This window comes from Megalobrama amblycephala, linkage group LG11 (genome assembly GCF_018812025.1).
Source record: "Megalobrama amblycephala isolate DHTTF-2021 linkage group LG11, ASM1881202v1, whole genome shotgun sequence".
Taxonomy (NCBI): domain Eukaryota; kingdom Metazoa; phylum Chordata; class Actinopteri; order Cypriniformes; family Xenocyprididae; genus Megalobrama; species Megalobrama amblycephala.
In genome coordinates this window covers 30993060-31016190 of record NC_063054.1, presented here as the reverse complement: position 1 = coordinate 31016190, position 23131 = coordinate 30993060, and the positions used below count along the sequence as shown (strand labels likewise).

The window sequence follows — 23131 nt, the reverse complement described above, 5'->3', positions numbered from 1 at the left end:
AAACCTATTGTAGGAGAGCTCCAAAACAAAATTAGTAACCTTTAAAATGGGCACTTTAAAGGTGCCCTAGAACTTTTTTTAAAAAGATGTAATATCAGTCTAAGGTGTCCCCTGAACGTGTCTGTGAAGTTTCAGCTCAAAATACCCCATAGATTTTTTTTAATTCATTTTTTTAACTGCCTATTTTGGGGCATCATTATAAATGAGCGGATTCAGGGCTACTGGCCCTTTAATTCTCGTGCTCCACGCCCACGGAGCTCACGCTTGAACAGTGCATAAACAAAGTTTACACAGCTAATATAACCCTCAAATTGATCTTTACAAAGTGTTCGTCATGCATGCGGCATGCATGCGTCGGATTATGTGAGTATTGTATACTGTTATATTGTTTACATTTGATTCTGAATGAATTTGAGGCTGTGCTCCGTGGCTAACGGCTAATGCTACACTGTTCGAGAGATTTATAAAGAATGAAGTTGTGTTTATGCATTATACAGACTGCAAGTGTTTAATAATGAAAATAGCAACGGCTCTTGTCTCCGTGAATACAGTAAGAAACGATGGTAACTTTAACCACATTTAACAGTACATTAGCAACATGCTAACGAAACATTTAGAAAGACAATTTACAAATATCACTAAAAATATCATGGATCATGTCAGTTATTATTGCTCCATCTGCCATTTTTCGCTATTGTTCTTGCTTACTTACCTAGTCTGTTGATTCACCTGTGCAGATCCAGACGTTACTGGCTGCCCTTGTCTAATGCCTTTCATAATGTTGGGAACATGGGCTGGCATATGCAAATATTGGGGGCGTACACCCGACTGTTACGTAACAGTCGGTGTTATGTTGAGATTCGCCTGTTCTTCGGAGGTCTTTTAAACAAATGAGATTTATATTAGAAGGAGGAAACAATGGAGTTTGAGACTCACTGTATGTCATTTCCATGTACTGAACTCTTGTTATTTGACTATGCCAAGATAAATTCAATTTTTAATTCGAGGGCACCTTTAATAAAAATACAATTGTTCATTGTTTGTTTTAGTTAGAATGCATTAACTGTTGCTCTTAAAAATGTATTGGCAAATGTTGAAATTAGCAAATTCATTTAATAAATTCTGTAGTAGATTTGATCTTTGTTAGTTCATGTTAACTAATAAAACCTTATTGTAAAGTGTAACCAATTTCAGATTTACTATAGAACAGATGTTATAGCAATTTCAGAATTATATGATTCTGAATATATTGTAATTAAAATATTATTATTTGAAAAAAATATATAAGAATAGATGAAATGGCAACTTTGCAATAGTAAAATAGAACAGACAACTTATATTTAGATTTAAATTAAATCAGTGCACTTTTTGATTGAAATTAAATTAAGGCACTATTTTTTGAGTATTTGGGATTTCTGCTACTTTTACTAAAAATAAATAAAAAAATGTAACTGGCAAAGCAATGATTTCATATATTAACTTATGTCTTGATATAATCAGTTCCAGCATAAGCTCTTTCAGTAGTTTTACAGTACAAAATTAGTGTCTTCTCATAGTCTCCCCATTGTCTATGGTTTCCAAGAGGAATGTCTACAACAAAAAGAAATGGCTCCTCAAACTACATAATTCTTATTTAAAGGGCAACTCTCTTGGAAGCACAAGGAAATGTAAGTGTGCATGTCCCAGTCCAGTATCTAACATATTTAGACTATAAATCTTCTAGTAAGTCTTTGCATCTTTGTATCTGTTAATGGATTGTGAGTTTTAGACAGCACCTTTTTTTTTTTTTTTTTTTTTTTTTAAATCAAGTGTCTCTCTAGCTATTGTGTTGTGTTTTAAGCAGACATGTCCTCACTCTCTTCTGACCACTAATTTACAACCCCATAAATAATGCTTATAACGTGTAATCAAGCACAAAATAACTGCATTTAAAAAGAGGCAAACTCATCCCAGATTTTTTGAGATGATCCACCATTATAGCTGATTAACATGTAGGCATTTTCTGGCATATGTAACTATCGAGAGGCTGCTGCTGGTGGTGTTTAGCTTCAGTCATTAGTCATGTTGTTGACATCATAGTTCATAATATGCTATTATCCTGTATTGCGTAATTGCATGTTAGTATTGAAGCCAAACCAGGTAGACGTTACGATAACAACTTTAATTAGTTGTCTGGTACCCCTGACTGCCCTGATTACCTGACTAACAGATGTGAAGTAAGCTGTGCCACTGTTTACACAAGTTTTCCTATAGACAAGGGGAAAGGAGACAGAGATATTGTCATGCTGTGCCATGTCAAAGGGAAAGTTATATTACGTGAGAATCATTTTCATTCCCCAACAAAAAAAAAAAAAAAAAAGATCATAAATGAGTTGTTTATTTACAATATAAAGTAATTTGGCTGCAATTTTTTTTTCTTAAATATGGTCCTAAACCAGCCAGGAAATGCTATAAAATTCAGAAATGAAAGCTCTAGCGTAAGTTCTGCCGGGAAGACTGTTACGTCACTTATTAGTTTAGATCTAACCAATCATTATCTAACACTTGGAGTATAAAAGATCGGTACTTACACATGTCTGAGTTTGCAGATGCTGACGCCAACCTCCACCTCCATCCTCCCCACCACCACCAGGATGGTCCCTGTCCATACCTCCCAGGGGGTCGGCTACACCCCTGCCTTTATCTCCAGGCAGGAAATGCAGAGCCTACAACCCTCAGGATATGTGCTATGGACAGGGCCTACGCCAAAGAACTTTATCTCATATTTACTTTACTGATTGTTAATACATTACATTGTTACATTATCTTGCCTCCTGAGTCTTTCTGGTAGAAATGCAGTTACAGAAGAACATATTGGTTTTTCATTTTTAGAAACATAAAAAATGCTGTGTAACTTTATTTGATTCTTAGAAAACAAATTTATAAAAGAGTTTTATTGGACTGACACTTTTTTGAACTAAGGCGTTATCATTCCACATTCCAACCATCAAGGTTACAGCAAAATATGAAATGTTGATCCCTGTTTGCAGTTCCCCCTACTGTGTGTGTCAATACACAATTTTGTGGCATAAAATCTTTGATTATTTTCTTTTAAAGTTGATTATTTTCTTTGAAAGGTGGGACTCTCTTCATCCTTTGGATACTTCAAAGAAATTTAAACCCAGCATCAAGTTTTTCCAACGACACCCTTGTAATAGCATCAGCTGCATTTAGATGAAAAGCTTATCACTGGTAGTTGAGCCTCTGACACATTTTACCCAGATGCAACTATGACACACTTAAGAGAAAAAAAGCAATATACTGTTCTGTAGAAGCAAAGAACCATGGATATTTTTAGAGCCAAAACATTATGACCACCTGCCTATTGTGCTGTTGGTCCTCCGCATCCTGCCCAAACAGCACAACCCGCCAAGGCATGGACTTTACAAGATCCCTGAAGGAGTCCTGTGGAATCTGGCACCAAGACGTTTGCAGCAGATCCTTCAAGTCCTCTAGGTTGCATGGTGGATCCGCAGTGGATCGAACTGTTTGTTCAGCACATCCCACAGATGCTCAATTGAATTGAGATCTGGGGAATTTGGAGGCCAGGGCAACACCTTGAGCTCTTGATCGTGTTCCTCAAACCATTCCTGAACAATATGTGCAGTGTGGCAGGGTGCATTATCTTGCTGAAAGAGGACACTTCCACCAAGGAACACCAATGTCATGTAGAGGTGTACCTGGTCTACAAACACTGTTTTAAGGTTTGTAGATGAATTACCGGTCCCAGGTTTTCCCAGCAGAACATTGCAAAGAGCATCACACTCCCTCCAATGGCTTGTCGTCGTCCCAAAGTGATCCTGGTGCCATCACTTCCCCATGTAAATGGTACAAGTGTACACGGCCGCCCAAGTGCTGTTAAGGAAATGGGACTCATTAGACCAGGCAACCTTCTTTCACTGCTCTAAGGTCCAGTCCTGACGCTCGTGTGCCCATTGTAGAGGCTTTCGACGGTAGACAGGGGTCATCATAGGCACTCTGATTGGTCTGTGGCTATGCAGCCCCATACGCAGCAGAGTGCGATGCACTGTGTGTCATGACACATTCCTCCCATAACCATTATTAAAATTTTGTGTGAGTTGTGCCTTAGTTGACCTTGTGTTGGCTCAAACCAGATGGGATAGCCATCGTTGTCCTCTTGCATTGATGAACCTTGAGCGCCCAACACTCTGTTGCCGGTTTGTGGTTCGTTTCTCCTCAGACTACTGCATGGACCAAGGCATGGACTTTACAAGATCCCTGAAGGAGTCCTGTGGAATCTGGCACCAAGACATTTGCAGCAGATCCTTCAAGTCCTCTAGGTTGCATGGTGGATCCGCAGTGGATCGAACTGTTTATTCAGCACATCCCACAGATGCTCAATTGGATTGAGATCTGGGGAATTTGGAGGCCAGGGCAACACCTTGAGCTCTTGATCGTGTTCCTCAAACCATTCCTGAACAAAATGTGCAGTGTGGCAGGGTGCATTATCTTGCTGAAAGAGTAAATTCTCACCACTGCTGACCGGGAACAACCTACAAGCCTTGCCGTTTCAGAGATACTCTAACCCAGTCACCTTGCCATAACAATTTGGCCCTTGTCAAAGTTGCTGAGATCTTTATTCCCGTTCAATTCTCCTGTATCCAACACGTTGATTATGAGAACTGATTGTTTGCTCACCTTCTAATCTACCCAGACCTTAATATGTTGACTTGTTAGGAGATGATCAACGATATTCGCTTCACCTGACTGGTCATAATGTTTTGGCTCATCAGTGTGTGTATATAAAGAAGCATGAATTTGTTTTAGTTTTACTGGATTTAAATACTGAACACAACCAATATTTATGTAGCTGGATTTGTTTTAGTAATCGTTCAAGCCACTGTTTACTTTCAAACAAGCATTGTATTCTGTGTTTATATATTAGTTTTGAAAACCATTTCCTTTCGCATAAATGGCGCGTGCAGACAAGAATAGCATATAAGACAACCGTTTTAACAACCATCCGGTTTGTAAATGGTTTATAGTTTTCCACCAGTTCAGCTTTCAGCCCTTCGCCGCTTTCTTTCCAGTTGATATTAATTTTACATTTCACACTTTATGGCCATTTTACACAGGCTAATTCTGCAACAGCTGCACCATTAACTCTTCAATCACTCATAGCGTTCGTTGCAATAAAAAGAGCTGTGAGGCGAGACGGGCCGCGGGCTTGCGGTGAGGGTGACACACGGGAAGACCCGCTGTGGGCTGATGGAGAGGCATTCAACGCTCCCAGGCTTGTTTCTGGCTGGCCGCTTTTCCAAAGCCCAGCTCTCCCAGCAGGTGATATGGGTAGCTACTGTTTATTAAGCTGTTTTGTGGGCAGTAAAATGCAAGAAGTGGCTTATTAGGCCTTGTCTATGTCTGACAGACTGTAGCCAAGCAGTTCACTAATTACTGCTTATAAACGCTATAATTTCATTACTTATCGCTGAGCCCAGCAAAAAGGAAAGACATTATTTGTTCAAATCGACCAATACTACTCATGTAAATCACAGTTTGCTCTCCTTCCATTTGTCCAATTATGCACTCCTGGCTTGTGCGCAAATGACAACCTCAGACACAAATAACCTGTGTTAACTTGCTAAAATAAATGAAAGTCTGACCCATTCTTTCAGAAAGATTTCTTTCCCACCATTTGATGACGTGAGACAGCACCTATTAGCTCTATTTACCCATATTTTTTAGTCAATTCATGGGAACAGCTGCTGGCTGACATGCTAATACCATGTGTATGCCTTTAGACCCATTTAAATGTGTTTTCGTCAAAACATGGAACACCCAGCAAGTCGCATATCATATAATTTAGGAATTATAACTCATTTAATTTTGTCTGGGTTTAAGTGCTTTTACTTAATTGTTTGTGATTAAAGCACAATTGTGCATTACAATTAATCAGAAGCAAATGTTGTGGTTATTTGAGGGTTAGACATCAGCAAATCTCCAGAAACCTCAAGATTTCATATGGCATATTATATTCCAATAATTACAGTACAAGTGTGAGGAACTTAATCTCCTCTGTGCCAGACCGTTCTGGGTTGACTGAAACCAGATCATGCTTCAAACTGGTTTCCTTTTATTTTTGTATTTATTGGATTGTGGTTCAAACCATAACCGCCCTTTTTTTTGGACTGACAAAGTCATACAGTATCAACCACACTTTTAGATATAAGGGGAAATTCATAAGATTATAATTATAATCTTAATAGTATGAAATCCTGTGTCATATGTCAGATGGTGCCAGCATGCATTTGTGTAAAACACAGGAAAGCTGTCTGCAGTCATAGACGTCAGTGCACCAGAAACAAGTGCGCAGCCATCTTTAGAATTTAGTTTTTCGTTGTTGCGGTAGCTCTGTTCTATAGCATCGCTGGTGAAGTGGATTTACTTATTGTAGAGGTAACGAAAGTTATCATGATCACTGTAATGTGTGTAAAAGACACAAAATATTCAAACTCACATTAGACGCTTTTAACATTAAATAAAGTACATAAACGGCACCTGAGATTATCATTGCCATACTTTGTGTTGTTGTTCTAGCTGCGATTTCGCAGAAAAATAGAAACTGTGTGTCATATCGCGTGCCTTGATAACCTATCACATTACAGCCTTGACGTCATTGAATTTCTTTGTGCGATATTCAGTCATTGTGGATACCATACCTGTCGCACAATTGTCCATGGCTTCTCTGATAAAACAGCATTTTTTTCCGGTATAAGCTCTAAAAATAGATCAGTCCAAAATGAATGTTTAAGAGCAATCATGTTGAAGATCAGCCGATGGGCTGTCGAGCTATTTCCTCACAAAAGCGGTTTATTCAGCGTAGTAAACCCTCTCCTCCACTGACGTCCATTATCCGGTGTTACGCTTTTTTTAGCTAAAGTCATGTATTATGGAGCGGCATAAAAAAAAGAACACAAGCGAAAAATCTGCAATTTCACCATGCAATTCCTTGGCCGGTCCTGAGTGATTGGTTTGTTGTGGAATTTTATTTGTGAGCGCAACATGAATTAGTGACGTGGATTACTTACAATATTTATAGTACAGCCCTATATAAGCTTATATTTAGTGCCTGGAAAATCTACATTGTGGGTGGCTTGTGCTACAGATTTTTACCAATTCCATATGCCATAAACCATAAAGCTACTGTAGTGAATTCACCTCATAGTATGGTCGTATGGTGATTTGTCAAACCAAAAAAGACAAACTCTGTCCAGATTTCCAAATACAGAATGTCATATAAAAGTATTAAACTTTGAAGAGATCCACACCAAGATTTTTACAGACAGGAAGGAAGGACATAACATTGGAAGTAAAAGAAGAGCCAAATTAAACACTTGTCTGGTGCTGTTGGATTTTGCTATGGTTACTGCTTGGTAACCGTTTCAATGGCTTTGGGACCATATCCACAAAAATGAGAGCTTTATAAGAAAAAGAGAAACTATACACAGTACGTTCAGACTTAACTCAGATGATAAGCTTGTTTCTTTACAGAAACTTGTAGACCAGCATCTCAATGGAAGTTCTTCATTATTAAAAACGTTCTCCCAGGTGAGCTCATAGCTTCAGATCATCATGACTCAAACACATCACTTCAGGCATCGGCATTTAAATGATGTCAGCTTCATCTGACTATCGAGCGGACTTCATTGCTTCTGGGTTGCCTGTCTAATAGCCTCTTTAGCAGAAATAATTGCAATATAAATAGGCTGTGCTGATGAAATACATACTTTTGCATTTAAAGGTGTTTCTTTTAAAGCCTTCATAAAAGCATCCAGAGCTTGGCACTCTGTTTAAGTACGTGTCAAACTCTTTGTTGCCAGTATTACAGAGCCAGACTCAGAGACGTGCAAAGCAGAATTGGGTTGCATAGGAACTGAATTCCTCCCACGGACTCATGTGGTGAAAATTTGAAAAAGCGTTCAGTTGTGTGGGTTGGAGAGCGTGTCTTTTTGATGTTTTTCCTCTTTGTCTTGTGTTTTGCAGCATTTAAAACGGGAACACTGTGTCTATGCTAATGATAGACACAGTTCATTTGTCTACTATAACCTTTTTTTAAATTTGATTTCTCCAAATGTACAAGATCACCGCAATATCAGTGACTCAAGTTCAACTTGCGTGGTTTCATTATTGTAGGTTTATCGCTATTGCTCTCATTTGTGCACATAGGAGATTTTAGACATTCATTATGAGTCATGAACCTTGTGATCAAATGAGAGGGCGGCTGAGGGCAGCCTCGCACTGAAGGCATTTTCTTTCAACTGTTTGAGCCCATTACCCCGTCCTCAACTCAACCCCGTGCAAGTGTTTACATCAAGCCTTAATCCAATGTGTGCTGCACCAGAAGCTAAGAGTGGGTAAAATAGCACCTCTTTTCTTGTATTTCAAGTGGAGAAAATGGTGGAACTATCTGTTCTGGCTTGGATCATTAGCTTTAGCGTTCATCCTAAACATTTGCTTGAAACTTTTTGTCCGTTAGTAGCTCTTAAACATCACAGCATTGCAGATTAAAAACACAAAGCTAGCGGGGGTAACAAAGTCCACTCCGCTTAGCTCGATGTTGTGCCGTGTCCAAGATCCTACTAAGAGCAGCTCGTTCCGCTGTGAGCTGATTGCTAATTAGCACCCTGTTCATTTTGTTTGTTGTTTTTGCTTGGCATGCTTACAGTGAGTTCTTTCTGCTTTGACTATGCAAAAAGCTTTCCCAAATTCTCTTGTTTGGTAGTACCTAAATGTTTGCCTGCAAACAACCACAGTCTGTATATATATATATATATATATATATATATATATATATATATATATAATATATATATATATATATGCAATGCAAGTTGATGTTTTATGCTGCAGCTTTTATTTATTGCCTTCTAAATGATTGATTCTTTCTGTATTCACAGGATGGCAAGCTGATGCAGTGTAAGGCTTCTTGTCATATTGGACTATCATGCATCTGTCAACTCAAGACTGACTTTGGTATGAAATGAACATACAGTATCTCACAGAAGTGAGTGCACCCCTCACATTTTTGTAAATATTTTATTATATCTTTTCATGTGACAACACTGAAGAAATTACACTTTGCTACAATTGCAAAGTAGTGAATGTACAGCTTGTATAACAGTGTAAATTTGCCGTCCCCTCAAAATAACTCAACACACAGCCATTAATGTCTAAACCGCTGGCCACAAACGTGAGTACACCCCTAAGTGAAAATGTCCAAATTGGGCCCAATTAGCCATTTTCTCTCCCCGGTGTCATGTGACTTGTTAGTGTTACAAGGTCTCAGGTGTGAATGGGGAGCAGGTGTGTTAAACTCTCACTCTCTCATACTGGTCACTGGAAGTTCAACATGGCACCTCATGGCAAAGAACTCTCTGAGGATCTGAAAAAAAGAATTGATGCTCTACATAAAGATGGCGTAGGCTATAAGAAGATTGCCTAGACCCTGAAACTGAGCTGCAGCATGGTGGCCAAGACCATACAGCGTTTTAACAGGATGGGTTCCACTCAGAACAGGCCTCGCCATGGTCGACCAAAGAAGTTGAGTGCACGTGCTCAGCGTCATATCCAGAGGTTGTGTTTGGGAAATAGATGTATGAGTGTTGCCGGCATTTCTGCAGAGGTTGAAGGGGTGGGGGGTCAGCCTGTCAGTGCTCAGACCATACGCCACACACTGCATCAAATTGGTCTGCATGGCTGTCGTCCCAGAAGGAAGCCTCTTCAGAATCAGAGAATCAGAATCAGAATCAGAAAGAGCTTTATTGCCAGGTATGTTGTTTACACATACTAGGAATTTGTTTTAGTGACAGAAGCTCCACAGTGCAACAGAGTAACAGCGACAAGACAAGACACATAATAAAAAGAATAAAATAATAACATACAAATTTACAAGATAGACAAAGTGCAAAAAAAGCAAAAGACAATATATATTATAGATGTATGTACAATTATGTGTGCAAATTGAGATATAAATAAGTGTTTTAAGTAAATAATGTGTAATAGTGTTATGTGTTCCGTGTTTGTCAAGTGTTCATGAGATGGATCGCTTGAGGGAAGAAACTGTTCCTGTGTCTGGTCGTTCTGGTGCTCAGGGCTCTGTAGCGTCGACCGGATGGCAACAGTTCAAAGAGGGAGTGTGCTGGATGTGAGGGGTCCAGAGTGATCTTCTTTGCCCTTTTTCTCACTCTGGATAAGTACAGTTCTTGGAGAGTGGTGAGGGTTGTACCAATGATTCGCTCAGCAGACCGGACTACCCTCTGTAGTCTTCTGAGGTCAGATTTGGTAGTTGAGCTGAACCAGACGGTAATTGAAGTGCAGAGGATGGATTCGATGATGGCAGAGTAGAACTGTTTCAGCAGCTCCTGTGGTAGGTTGAACTTCCTAAGCTGGCGAAGGTACACATACTCAGACACAAATGTATAGTATAATGTAATGTAAGTCGCTTTGGATAAAAGCGTCTGCCAAATGCGTAAATGTAAATGTAAATGTAAATGTAAATGTAAACCTCTGCTGGGCCTTTTTCACAATGGACTCGATGTGGTTGTCCCACTTCAGGTCCTGGGAGATGGTGGTGCCCAGGAACCTGAATGACTCCACTGCTGCCACAGTGCTGTTCATGATGGTGAGTGGGGGAAGAGCAGGGGGGTTTCTCCTGAAGTCCACGGTCATCTCCATTGTCTTGAGCGTGTTGAGCTCCAGGTTGTTAAGACTGCACCAGACAGCCAGCTGTTCAACCTCCAGTCTGTAAGCAGACTTGTCACCGTCCTGGATGAGGCCGATCAGTGTGGTGTCATCCGCAAACTTCAGGAGCTTGACAGAGGGGTCTTTAGAGGTGCAGTCGTTGGTGTAGAGGGAGAAGAGCAGTGGGGAGAGAACACAGCCCTGAGGGGCGCCGGTGCTGATGGTGAGGGTGCTGGATGAGAATTTTTCCAGCCTCACTAGCTGCTGCCTGTCTGTCAGGAAGCTGGTGATCCACTGACAGACAGAGGTGGGCACGGAAAGCTGAGTTAGTTTAGGCTGGAGGAGTGATGGGACGATGGTGTTAAAAGCAGAGCTGAAGTCCACAAACAGGATCCTCACATAAGTCCCTGGTCTGTCCAGATGCTGGAGAACATAATGCAGTCCCATATTGACTGCATCATCCACAGACCTGTTTGCTCGGTAAGCAAACTGCAGGGGGTCCAGTAAGGGTCCAGTGATGTCCTTCAGATAAGCCAGAACCAGTCTTTCAAATGACTTCATGGCCACAGACGTTAGAGCCACAGGTCTGTAGTCATTTAGTCCAGTAATTTTGGGTTTCTTTGGGACGGGGATGATGGTGGAGCGTTTGAAGCATGAGGGGACTTCGCACAGCTCCAGTGATCTGTTGAAGATCTGTGTGAAGATGGGGGCCAGCTGGTCAGCGCAGGTTTTCAGACAGGCTGGTGAAACGCTGTCTGGGCCTGGTGCCTTTCTTCTCTTGTTCTTTCTGAAGACCTGGCGCACGTCATCTTCACTGAACTGAATTGCATGGACATGGATTACTGGAACCATGTCCTGTGGTCTGATGAGGCCAAGATAAACTTATTTGGTTCAGATGGTGTCAAGCGTGTGTGGCGGCAACCAGGTGAGGAGTACAAAAACAATTGTGTCTTGCCTACAGTCAAGCATGGTGGTGGGAGTGTCATGGTCTGGGGCTGCATGAGTGCTGCCGGCACTGGGGAACTACAGTTCATTGAGGAAACCATGAATGAGCAGAGCATGATCCCCTCCCTTCGGAGACTGGGCCGCAGGGCAGTATTCCAACATGATAACGTCACCAAACACATCTTCAAGTTCATCTTCAAGACGACCACTGCCTTGCTAAAGAAGCTGAGGGTAAAGGTGATGGACTGGCCAAGCATGTCTCCGGACCTAAACCCTATTGAGCATCTGTGGGGCATCCTCAAACGGAAGGTGGAGGAGCACAAGGTCTCTAACATCCACCAGCTCTGTGATGTCATCATGGAGGAGTGGAAGAGGACTCTAGTGGCAACCTGTGAAGCTCTGGTGAACTCCATGCCCAAGAGGGTTAAGGCAGTGCTTGAAAATAATGGCACAAAATACTGACACTTTGGGCCCAATTTGCACATTTTCACTTAGGGGTGTACTCACTTATGTGGCCAGTGGTTTAGACATTAATGGCTGTGTGTTGAGTTATTTTGAGGGGACAGCAAATTTACACTGTTATACAAGCTGTACACTCACTACTTTACATTGTAGCAAAGTGTTGTAGTTTTGTCACATGAAAAGATATATTTAAATATTTACAAAAATGTGATGGGTGTACTTACTTCTTTGAGATACTGTATATGCATCTTTTTCATTTGAATTAGTATTTAAGGATTTTTGCGCAGAGGGCTTCCAGAAATTGATAATTTTAACAACCTGAAGCACCTTTTCATGCTGGCTTGAAGAAAACCAGTCATGTCCAGAAAAACTATATTGTAAAGTGATTCCATACATACCTCACTTTATTTTTCATTTCCTCAATGATATCTCTCTTTTTTTTTTCAATTTCTTTGTCTTATTGCCTGTCTTTAATGTAGAAGCCCCTTGTTTAGTTTTCTATACAGGTTGACATTTGCCCCAAATTCTTGCTGAACTGAACCTTATCAATGCAACGTACAAATTATTATTATGTTTTCTGTTGGTTGAGTCAGTTTACTTTACAATGCAAAGATGTGTAATATTACTCTTATCATTTTTAATATCTGCCAGTGTTGCTAAGCTACAAACAGGTCATGATTCGAAGTATTTAAACTAAAGTAAGGCTCTTTTGAAAAAATAGTTATCGAGACTGCACTAGCTGTTAACAAAAAGTACTTTGAACTACATCAAAGCTATATATAGCTAGCATAAAGCTATACATATAATTCTTTTTGATTCAGTTCAACAGTTCAAATGAACCAATTCACTAAAGTGAATCAAACTTATCAATGCTACATATGAGAAACATTCTAGGAGAATGTGTTTGATTTTTGTGATGAGACAAGAATACTTAAAAGTAGAAGGCAAGTTTGATAACTTGAATAAATTCATAAAAAAATAGTTCAGTTGCTGCCCTATTTTTTTTTTTTTTTTTTAAGTATAATGAATTTCATTTCAACATGTAACTCATTTCAACTTAAATTATACTAAACTGACTTAAAAAAATTTAATTATTTTAATGAGTTACAATAATGTAATAACATAATTGCCATGACTTACTGAAATCATTTTTATAGAGAGCATCTACTTTTTGAAACAGGAAAAAGGGGAAATGTTTTCTTCTCATGGTAGCAACAGTGGCGGCTGCCTAAAGACAGTTTGTCCTGATCCTTGAATATGTAAATTTGAAGAAGAGCAATGTGATCTGCAGATGGAGCAAATGTGCACCTGTGTACAGAGACAGTTCGGATCTGAGATTACACAGACGTTTAGAAGACAGCCAAGGAAAACTGCTATCCCTCACGAGCTGAGCAAGCTGCAGTGTTACATAAATGAGGAAATCCTCTGTCAGGGAATTGCAACCATCCTCAGCGCTCAAACAGCCATTCATCAAAGTCATTTTATATTACAATGCACACTTTGGTACATAATCAAACACACAGGCGATGTTGTCTGTTTTTACAATCACAGTGGTTTGAGAACCTTGTATGCGCTACCAGGGAAAATTAAACAAGAACATTTTAGGAAGTTTGTGGATATGCACTTACGTTTGTTTGTTGAATGTGTCTATAGCAGTTAAACGAGTGCTATGTCATCCTCCCCTAGTACTTTTTTTGTGTCTTAGCAGCTCAAATGCGCCTGAGGAACACGCGTTTTTGCTGATTTCAGAGTTTCTCAGCATCTGAGAGCCACTACTGCCTTGGCAAGTGAGCAGCCAGCAAAAGCGAACATACAAAGCCTCGTTTTTAACAAGGTTATTAGCTGCTTTAGCATTCCTGATGCGATTGTAAACATGCTTGTGAATTTTCAGGAGATGGAGAGCCAATGCAGTGGAGGTAAGATCAAGAGCTGAATCTTAGAAGGAAAACCCAAAAGCGTATAGATTCTCACAGGGTTCAGATATCCTGAACAGCAGTAGTGCGGCATGTTGGGTAACAAGAATAACATTACTCTAAATTCTGACATACGTTTTCATGAATGAGAGGAAAGATCTCTCATCTGTTCATGGTCTAAAATTTGAGTACATTTTGAAAATCCCAATAGCATAATAATATTTGGTATGTTATTGCTGGAGCAATATTACAACACTGCACATTACAACACTAGCTATGTTCAGAATAGAAAGCTATTAATAAAAATAGCTAGCTACAATGAAAATATTTAATGTTTTAAAATAAATAGTCATTTGTTTAATCAGTGCAGCATTTCTGTGGTTCAGAACAACTAGATTTTTTGAATAAAAATGTTAGCTTTTCATGAATATGTTTATTTTGCATTTTTATTCCACTTTTATTTAAAGTAAAAATTTGAGTTCAGTTGCCCCAGGAATGCTAAACAAATAGATTTTTTGAATAAAAATGTTAGCTTTTCATGAATATGTTTATTTTGCATTGTTATTCCACTTTTATTTAAAGTAAAAATTTGAGTTCAGTTGCCCCAGAGCTGTTCTGTAGCTCAAACAGTAGAGCATTGTGCTAGTAGTGACAAGGTCATGAGTTCAATTTCCAGGGAATGAAAGAGTTGATAAAAAAAGGTGTCTACCAGATGCATAAAATGAAAATAACCAGGGTTGATATTACTTCTAGTTCATTTGTCACTGTAGAAATGGAAAGTTTACTTGAGAGCATTGCATCATGTTTCATACAGAGTGCATGCAATCCAAAGTATACATACTGTATATAGGTCAATGACATTACATTTTTTTGTCCAAGGCCTTAATAATAATGGAAAATAAAGATATGACATCCAAAGTATGTAAGGTAGTATAACTAAATCTCTTTTATTGAAACCAAAAGGTTATAATTATATCTTGATACATATAAAGTTATTTTAAAGATTTCAAAGTGTCAAAAGGTCATTCGGTTTAACCGTCCAAAGGCCAATACAGCCATTTCATTTGTGATTAAATATCTTAAAATGTAATAAATGTATATATTTTTTATTCTGGCATGATTTTATGACATCATATATCAACATAGTGCAAAATGGTATTATGTGTAGAAGTCATTGCTTTATGAGAAAGAATGTCTGGAAAAATTAATTTCATTGATATCATTCAGAGTAACCAATATAACATTTTGGATCAAGTCATGTGGTCAGTATCATGTGACAGGATGTGACATCATTCAGACACCTGCAAAGGACCACATGGTTGTGAAACAAAGTAATTAACTCTATTTGAAAAATTCATGTTTTCACTTGCTCATACGCATGTCCCGAAACATCAGGTCATTCGGTACAACCGCTATAAAATATGGAAAATGTAATATTTTTAAAACTTGTTCAACATTTAAAAAGTTTGATTGTCCTTTTGTTAGCTAGCTGTCAATCTAACTAGCTATCAAACTAACTACCTAGCTAGCTAGATATCAGCCTGTTAGCATTGTTTGAAAATATCATCATTTGGTATAACCAAGTGTCATTCGGTAAAAACGAAATTTTGAATAAACTGAATGACTTTTTGGTTTTAATTGATTATAAAAATCGCATAATCTCATTGTTAACACTTAATAAAACTTCAAAATTAATTATATCTCCATTATGTTTTTTTTACACTTTTAAAAACCTTATTCGTCAGTGACCCATATACTGTTAAAGTATGCAATTCTGAAACATGAACTGCTCTGGTGCAAAAAAACTGTCCTAAAACACCTTTAGCTGCCTTAAAACAATAGAGTGCTGCAGTAATGGCGTACTTTTGTTGGGCAACCCAGAAGTTAACATCACCCTAATTTCCTCGACAAAAACTCAATAGGATTTTTCCATTGACCTTTGGATTATTGCAGAAAATAAGCTGTGTGACTAACAAAAGTTTATGATTCTTAAATATTTTGTTCAAAGTGATAATCTTCCCAAATGAACACCAACTTTTATGATTTTTGAAGTAAAAAAACGAAGTCGAAAGCTAATCGTAGTCTATAAAGGAACTACACTATAGTCAGGGGCGGACTGGCCATCTGTGTGATCTGGAGAATCACAGAACGGCCGGTACTCCAGGACAGCCGGCGGGCCGGCCCACCACCCGCCACGCACGCAGTCATCATCTGTTTTTTTCCCCCCACTAATCTGTTTCACACTCCAGTACTGTAGGTGGCAGCAATGCACCTTTAAGTTGGATGCCAGCTGCACTGGCCATGGCCGCCAAGTAAGCAGCAAAGACGTTAGATCAGTGGTCTTAAACTGCCGGCCCGTGGGCCATTTAAGGCCCGCCCACCCTGTCTACCCGGCCCGCAACTGATCTCAAAAATAAAACATAATCCGGCCGCTAAATTATTATTATTATTATTATTATTATTATTCTCTAGTTGCTACCTGTCTGATATGCAAAGAAAAAGTCGCCGTTCTAAGGGGCATTCACATATTGCGTCACATAAGCGGCCGCGCCGCATTCTCCTTTCCAATGCGCTTTCGCTCCAGTGGTGTCTGTTGTTGCAATGCAACCATGAGCCGCGCTCTCAATCGCTTCTATTATGAGCGCGCTTGCCTAAATTACAATAAAAGCACTCGACTTTAAGTCATGAGCGCCGATTTAAACCACCGAAACGCGTCCGATGCAACCATTAAACGTTACCGATGCTCAAACGGCATCTTGGACAAATGTGGCCCAGCTATGTGAGCACAAGCGCTGCAGGTGTCTGTCAAGAAACAGAGGAGTGTACAAATGTATTCAGGGATTGTATTTGTTCAGTACAGTGTTGTTCAGTGCAAGATTTTAATGTTATTTAAACTAACATAAAGTAAGGGAAAATACTTCCACTAGATGTTAAAAACTAATAATGTATATAACAATGAGAGATTTTTATTTTTTGGCAAAATAAAGTTGATATATAGCTCCAGTTTTTTTGTTTATTTCTGACCTGTCCACGCCACAAGTGTTGCTGGTTTTGTTCCTACATTACTGATTTTTTATTCCATATATCTTGTTGGATGTGAGAAGTCACACCAGACTATTTCAATTAATAGTATTATATTAGTAATAGTATTATATAATTATATTACACTCTGTAACAATGAGAGAGACACTGCTGTTTACATTTAGTATGGTAAATAAGATATTTATAGTATAGGTAGGCTATAAAAAATATTTTAGTAGCCCTAATGAAATTTGAAGTAAATGAGAAATAATGCAAAGGAAAGTAAATTTTCTGAAATGTTGCGCTTTCTTGCGCTTGAAGGATAATATGGCCCTCCTATGAGGTGTCAATCGCAGAAACGGCTCCCCGACAATTTGAGTTTGAGACCCCTGCTATATGAGTATTCAAGTTAATCTAATATGCTTTTAACACAACATCTAGTCAACATCAGTGCTATTGCTATAATTTGGATGGTATAGTATCAAGAGCCACAATTAAAGTCTTGTGACACTCATGCCAGGCGTTATTGTTGTTGTTGTCGAGTTTCCGCACGCCGATTGCTTTGGGCCGGGCCTAGTCAAAGTCCAGGGCTGTTTTTTAGTCCCAGTCCATCCCTGACTATAGTCATGACTTCATTGTCATCTAAAGGCACCCACACACGATAATCAGGCTGATTTTGGGCCCAGTTGTCCCCTTCCAACAATCTAAAATTGCGTTTATCTCGATGGCTCTATAGATTATCTTATCAGATGTGGTGTGAAGTGTGTGAAGAGTGACTGAATCTGCTAGGAAGAATGTTGGGGCCGCACCGATCTCAAATCATAAATATCTAACATGTTGAGTATTTACGATCAGAAATCCTGTTGTGCGGGGGGAACCCCAAAGACAAATGCACACACACTCTATAGATTGTCACGTGGAATGAAACGATATCAAATCAGAAAGCGAGCTGACGGAAGCAAAACACGACTTCATCCAAACCTTTTTCTTTTTTCCCGCGAATTTTCTGTAAAAAGCAGTCCAAACACTACTATTGCCATTTCTTCTTGCTTGTCGTTCACCATGTTTGTTTACTCTAAACTCACATTTGACCGCTAGAGATTTTGCGAGATTTCCTTTGTTCAAAGTCGGGACTCTGAATATTTCTGAATGGAATCTGTTAAGCTCTGTTTACACCTGGTATTAAGTAGCGTTTTGGTTGGTCGGATCACAAGTAGACGAGGGAGACACATTCCCATTTATACCTGTTGTTTTTTAATCCGTATCTTTTGTTATAAGCTTTTGTTTCTGCTCTGACAGCCGCAAGACCACGCCAAACGTGGGGAGAAACGCGTGTTAGAAATCGGGAATGGTGAGAGAACATTGTGCTTGGTACGTTTTTCATCTTCAAACCAAATTTAGGTCTTCAGCTGACAAAGTTTAAGGCCCTGTCCACACAAAGCCGGAGCTTACCCCAATCCGATCTTTTTTTTTCCTCGTTCTAAAAAAAAAAAATCCCGTCCACCCGGCGTCCATATCAAGAAATATCTGCGTCCACACGAAACCAGTGAAACGGCTCAAAATGATGTAGTATACATGCCAGACCATTGTGGCACTGTAATTCTGTCAGAAATGCACTTAAAGCAGCGAAGGAGACTTGGAGCATGCGCATAAACCTTGCGCGCTGAATACAAACTATAGCAAAGCTTACTGTGTGTTCACACCGCCAGCGGCGAGAGCGTCAAAGTGACAGGAAGTCATTCATTTTCAACGAGAGCCGGCGGCTCTACATTCCGATTGGTTGCCGCCGAACCACGTCATAGCTCATTACCATAAAGTTGACGTGTGGACGAAACGCCTATCCGATAAAAAAATTTGTGCGGTTTCACAAAAAAAAAAGCCTAAAAATCCCGTCTGGTTAGTGTGTTTCCCATAATGTTTACACATTAAGTAAGTAGGCGGAGAGTAGGTGGTCTTTAGTGGCTGTTCGAACACATGAGCGTTTACACTATGAAAGCAATCCGGTCGAATGCGTTTTCGACTACCTCTGGAAGTGGTCAAAAGTGGACAACCTCAAAACATTTTACACCCCATTTACACCTGTATTTAGCATCGTCCATTTGTGATCCAATCAACGAAAACACTTCTTAAAGGTGCCCTAGAACTTTTTTTTAAAAGATGTAATATAAGTCTAAGGTGTCCCCTGAATGTGTCTGTGAAGTTTCAGCTCAAAATACCCCATAGATTTTTTTTTAATTAATTTTTTTAACTGCCTATTTTGGGGCATAATTAGAAATGAGCCAATTCAGGGTGTGTGGCCCTTTAAATCCCGTGCTCCACCCCCCAAGAGCTTGCGCTTGCCTTAAACAACATAAAAAAAAGTTCAAACAGCTAATATAACCCTCAAAATGGATCTTTACAAAGTGTTCGTCATGCAGCATGTCTAATCGCGTAAGTACAGTGTTTATTTGAATGTTTACATTGATTCTGATTGAGTTTGAGGCTATGCTCCGTGGCTAACGGCTAATGCTACACTGTTGGAGAGATTTATAAAGAATTAAGTTGTGTTTATGAATTATACAGACTGCAAGTGTTTAAAAATGAAAATAGCGACGGCTCTTGTCTCCGTGAATACAGTAATAAACAATGGTAACTTTAACCACATTTAACAGTACATTAGCAACATGCTAACGAAACATTTAGAAAGACAATTTACAAATATCACTAAAAATATCATGTTATCATGAATCATGTCAGTTATTATTGCTCCATCTGCCATTTTTTGCTATTGTTCTTGCTTGCTTACCTAGTCTGTTGATTCATCTGTGCACATCCAGACGTTCTGCCCTTGTCTAATGCCTTTCATCCAGACTTTAATACTGGCTGCCCTTGTGTAATGCCTAAATCATGGGCTGGCATATGCAAATATTGGGGGCGTACACCCCGACTGTTACGTAACAGTCGGTGTTATGTTGAGATTCGCCTGTTCTTCGGAGGTCTTTTAAACAAGTGAGATTTATATATGAAGGAGGAAACAATGGAGTTTGAGACTCACTGTATGTCTTTTCCATGTACTGAACTCTTGTTATTTAACTATGCTGAGGTAAATTCAATTTTTGAATCTAGGGCACCTTTAAGGTGTAAACAGGGCCTTAGTGTGTAGTGTGCTGTCTTGGTCACATTGCGGCACTCCACACACTATAGGAACTAAAATCTATGTTATAAGTGTTAAACTGATAAACCTATGATTTTTTTTATCATCATGTTTGTGGTCTCTCACATTTTATAAATGTAGTGTGCGCCAGCCTTAAGCTTCCAACAACTCTTTTAGTCTTTGTTTAAAATTGTACTGGCCGAAAGTTCGAGTTATAACAGTTTGTGAGAGTGTGATTATATGCACGTATTTTTATTGCTAAGGGTCAGTGCTGTCGATGGCATTTTATTGAGAGTTAGGGGTGTAAAGGATCACAAAATGGATTGGATCATTTTTCGGATCAGGTTGATATGACCTAAAACACTTTAAGTACTTCGATACCACAGCAAAAGCTACTAGCCTAACTAATAAAGTTCAAACATTATTAAAGACAAGTGAACAGTCAATAAAATGAGAGCAAATAAACAAATTACAAGCATAGATAAATAGAACTGAACAAAGATGCAAATGAAGTAAACAGTGCTTAAGTTTTTCAGTTAGATCTTACAGTATATTCAGCAACAGAAATTGAATAATCTTTCTCGCTTAGCAGCTGTTTAAGCATCTACAGCCCTTTAAAATTATAGCCATGGCAAATACATATTGCCAAAAAAGCAGTGCTGAAAATGATTCAGACTGCTGCATTCTTTGAATAGATGCTGGTTACAGTCAGGCGAATGAAATATATCTTATTCCCCATTCTTAGAATACTCCTGGCTTGATTTTCCCGATTTGGACCTCTCAGTGGAAAACCGGGGCGCATCTGGCTAAATTTAGAGTAATGACCATAGTCGACATATTGGACGTTTTGCCGTAAGTGAGAGCCGGTTTGGAAGTGAGGGGAAAAAACGGGGTGAAGCATGGAAATATTTTGCCTATGCCAGTCAACCCGCTATTGACTTTGGATGTGGGCTGCATACTTTCTTCTCTCCTGACCTCTCCGTAACCGATGACAAGTCTCGTAATTTTAGCTTTGGTATGGACCCAGCGTGCCCTACTCTCCAAACCCCATCCACCTCAATTAGAGGTATCTTACAGAGTCCAAGTGAACTTTAATGTCTCTCTTTGAGACGTGCAGGAGCCGGCCACATTAAAGATTTTATGGCCTTGACACTTGGACGGGGGGAGTCGAAGAGCTAGTGCTATCAAAACAAAGGTGGCGCTGGGATGCGGAGAACAGAGTGGACAGTGGCAGGACCGCCGTATAATGCATCCCACATGGCCAACATCCTGCTCCAACAGCGACACATATGGAATAACCTCGTGTTCCTTAAAAAAAAAAGAGACGCTGTATCGGTTCTTTCATCAAGGCCTTTGCTGATTCACCCCGTACAGGCACAGAGTTTGCTATCTGGAATATGCTGCATGTGAGCATACGTCATACAATATTGTTATTGTTTTGTTTTTTTTTTGCCTGCTGCTCATGTTCTGGATTTGCACTTCATTCCTCCTATAATTCTCTTCATCTGCCTCATTTAATTTGCATGCATTCCAGTGCGCATCTGACTGCTCTCTGAAGTTGTGCTCTGTTCTTCACTAAGATATAACTGCTCTTCCCTGAGTCTGATATTTAGTGCTTGTGCTCATTTCCTGTCTCTCATATCCTGTGTCCGTATTTTGAGTTTCTGTCTGTGTTTTGAGTCTGTCTCTGTGTCTCTTCCTCTGTCTGTGGTATTGAAGGAGCAATAGCAGCCTGTGAACTCTGTCATGTGCTGTTCTCTAACTTTAAATGTCTGGGAGACAGCTTTTAACAATAAGGGGTTTATGTGCCCTGAAATGAAGGAACATAAAATTAGGGCTCTCTGTGTGTGTGTGCGTGTGTTTGTTGAGTGAGAGCAAATGAATATGAATGAAATATGGCCTGTTGGAGAACTAAATTGCTTGCAACCCATCACCAGTCAGTATTTATATAGTTATCAGGGTGTTCTTAGTGGCTGTGGTGGCTGCTATAGGGTGTTTAATTGTTTGTCAGGACATTGCTTTGTGGTTGCTAAGGTGTTCTAGGTTATTGCCAGGGCATTGCTGTGTGGTTGCTAAGGTTTTGAGGGTGTGTTCACACTTGTAGTTCAGTTTGATTGGTTTGTTCATAAGGATATGTTCAGAACCAGTTTTTATGCAGGAAATGCTGTTCTGATGCTTGTACCGAACTGCGATGGGCATAATTGCGACTATGACGAGAATAAACAGGTATGTTTGAGCATTCTGTCCTTTTTAGGGTCGCATCTTGTGACACCATGTCCTGTTTTTGGTTTGTTTACATTCAAGCATGCTGCACAAGTCCTGAAAAGTTAAACCAAAGCGTCTTGATCGCCCCCAGGTGGTTGGTCCCAGTATAGGCCCTCTACATGTAATGTAATGGGACGTGAGACAAACTAAACAATTAAATTACACTTCAAATAATTTTTTTCCAAAGATTGTTTCTGTAATTTTATGTAGTTTTTATCACGCTGATGTAAGCTCAAGTGTTCGTTTTTTAAAATAAGTTTGGTTTTAGTTAGTTATTTGATGCTATAAATACAGGGATATGATGTCATGATTGACAACTGTGATTGACAGCTTCTCTGAGTGAAGTAGCCACTGAGGCACCAACAGACTTTTTTCAGGAGGAGATTGGAGCTTTAACTTTAACTTCTACATTTCCATAACTGTTTATTTCACACTGACATAATGAGTTGTTCTGCAGTAAACTGTACTGTATTCTGCGGGAGTGTGGGCGGGGCTTTGATAGTGCACGACTTACTCAAGGTTGCTTACTCAAAAGTCAAAAGTCTCTCTTGGTCACTCCTTAAATGCAAGTCTATATGTTGTAATTCTAACAGCTTAGAACAGTGATAGAATGATTTGAGATACTTTAGCAAACTCCACTAATAACATAGAG

At 39.4% G+C, this 23131-nt stretch overlaps 1 long non-coding RNA gene across 2 annotated transcripts in view; it reads left to right on the top strand.

Annotated features, from left to right (window-relative positions):
* LOC125278327 overlaps positions 1–9124 on the top strand; it is a 109092-nt gene extending 99968 nt beyond the window's left edge. For both annotated transcript variants that reach the window (XR_007187105.1, XR_007187097.1), the window contains exon 11: positions 8958–9124. This is a non-coding gene — a long non-coding RNA (uncharacterized LOC125278327). The remainder of the gene's footprint in view (positions 1–8957) is intronic.
* The last annotated feature ends 14007 nt before the right edge of the window (positions 9125–23131 follow it).